Source organism: Triplophysa rosa, unplaced genomic scaffold (genome assembly GCF_024868665.1).
Source record: "Triplophysa rosa unplaced genomic scaffold, Trosa_1v2 scaffold338_ERROPOS106439, whole genome shotgun sequence".
Classification (NCBI taxonomy): domain Eukaryota; kingdom Metazoa; phylum Chordata; class Actinopteri; order Cypriniformes; family Nemacheilidae; genus Triplophysa; species Triplophysa rosa.
The window spans coordinates 83,051-85,677 of record NW_026634344.1 but is presented as its reverse complement, the minus strand read 5'-3'; positions in this window follow the sequence as shown (position 1 = coordinate 85,677).

The following is a 2,627-nucleotide window of genomic DNA, read 5'->3' as shown; positions in this document are numbered from 1 at the left end:
GGTGGCTCTCACAGTCCTGAAATTGAAGACATGTCCTGCGCTGGGCCCAGCACATCAGCTCCGGTAAAGTTTCTAATACTTGATGCTTGTAATTTGTGAAGAACGGTTTATCAAAGAACTGTAATGCAGGATTTTGTTTTGTTGTTGTTGTTGTTTCGTTTTCAGAACCGTAGATGTGATTCAAGAGGTGTTCCTGGATGCAAGGCGGTGGATAACCTGGCAGGCTACCTCATCAGCCTCAACCGCACTATCACTGCTTTGTCAACCAACGAGATAGCAGAGATCTTGCGGCTGTATTCGTGTCTGCATTCTATTGATCAGTCCCCTTCCAAGTATTCCCTTAAGTGCAAGAAAAAGATCTTGCCAGGTCATTGGAGAGCTTCTCGAAAGCGTAGTGGCTCAGCCCCTGGTCAGCAAGCAGCTGAGAGGTGAGTTGAATTGTGGTGCACCTGTGTTAAACTTGAGTCTTGTGTCATGCTGCTTGTGTAATAATGTAATTCCTCTAAGGCTAAAAAAAGAGAATTGTGATTAATCGTGGTCAAAGACTTTTTTTTACAGTGTGTGCCATCATAAATTATCCCTCACTTTTCATTTGCATAAAATAAAAAATCATAATTAGTCTGTATGTTTACAAAGCTGCAATGAACCATAGAATAACATCATACATAATGCATTCTATGCATTGTTTTATTCACAGACTGTTCATGACCCATGGCCAGGTAGCCCAGAGACCTGATGTCAACAGGATTTCAGAATGCATCGCACTCAAGCTTTTGAAGGAATTCAGGGAAGCCAGAATCAGGCCTAAAAACAATAAGGGCAAAACCTTTCCAATTGCTCAGGCAATAGTGATGATGTATAGTCACATCAAGCAGCAGCTTGAAGACTGCCGAGAGCTGCTCGACAAGACCAACCTGGTGCTAGTTACAATCAACAACACTACAGTGTCATCTTGGTGAGTTGGTTATTGCCTTCCTGAGTTCACTTTAGTAGTATATTCCTTCTAACAACTTCTGAATTAACTATTCTAAATTACACACTTATTTGTATATAAGATACATTAAACGTTGTATCACAGAAATTTTACACAGCTCTCAGTTCTTGATTATGATAGACCATATCAGAAAATGTACATCTGGCTGGTCATAACTGAAGGGTGTTAAAGACTGTTTATTTTCTTTTACATAGTCATAATTTATCAGTTTAGACCTTGGCCAAGCCAAGTCACCTTTATTTCTATAGCACTTTATAAAGGATAGAGTTTCAGAGGAGCTTTAAATTTAACAACAAGAAAATGATTCAGTAATGCCAAGTTAAATTAGGTGTGAAGCGGCTTCTAAAAAGAAAATGCTGGCAATGTACAGCTGAAGACAGTTCAGTGTCTACTTGAACATGGACACGTTCCCATCGAGTTCCAGGAGCCTGACAATCGGGAGGGTGAGGCAGTCATTCGCCAACGTAAATATGCACAAACTGGAACTGCAGTGTCTTCAAATGCACACACAGGCACTGAGCTAGGAGACACATCTCCATATGACACAGACTATTCTCCTGCTGCACAGAATCCTTTTTTCTGTCCTGAGGCACAGCACTTTCCTGGGTGGCATACCTGGCCTGGGTGTTCTGATCGGTCTTTTTCACCAGGGTATCCATCATCAGCTCCACCACCACCTCATGGTTGGTCTTCCTGTCCACCAGGGTATCCATCATCAGTTCCACCACCACCTCATGGTTGGTCTTCCCTTCCACCAGGGTATCCATCATCAGCTCCACCACCACCTCATGGTTGGTCTTCCTGTCCACCAGGGAATCCATCATCAGTTCCACCACCACCTCATGGTTGGTCTTCCCTTCCACCAGGCCAACAGCCATCAGCTCCTCCACCTCCTGAAAACCGACAACGTGCATGGAGGCTCCACAAGGCAGCAATTGAGGATCAACAGCATGTGGCAAGAGGGGAGCCACCAAAGAAAAGGCACACAAAAGAGACTACCACTATCAATGCAAAATGTGTGGCCAGTCAAAAAGCAAACTTACTGGCCATACTCAGCATAAAGGAAAATGGTACTGTCCAGCATCTGACCAGAGCATTACAGAGTGGAAAGACTCTTTATAGGTAACAATGTGGTGTTGATGTTTTTTATTTCCTTTTTTTAACAAACTTGTCAGTTGTCTTAACTCTAGTTAAAGTAAATTTTACGTAGTGTATTAGGTAAACAGAATTTGAAGGATCTCTCTCTCTCTCTCTCTCTCTCTCTCTCTCTCTCTCTCTCTCATCATATATTTATATATGATATCAAATGTGATCTTTTGGGACAAACTGTACAGTATATGTGGAAGTGTTATTGTATACTAGTTATTGTAGTTATTATATAATATTGTAATAAATAAATGTTTACTATTAAATCTAATGTATAACATATAATGACTTTGGAATTATTGCTATATAGAAATGTCAGATTTGAGCTTTTGAAATAAACTTTATTGTGGATGTACATCTTGTATTTGTCTAAATTTGAAAACAAGGATTTTTATCATTACAATTACTTGGTTAGTAATTAGTATTTTTTGGTTAAAATTGAAAACGTGAAAAAAACTAACAAAAAAGTATAAAATAAAAAAAACTT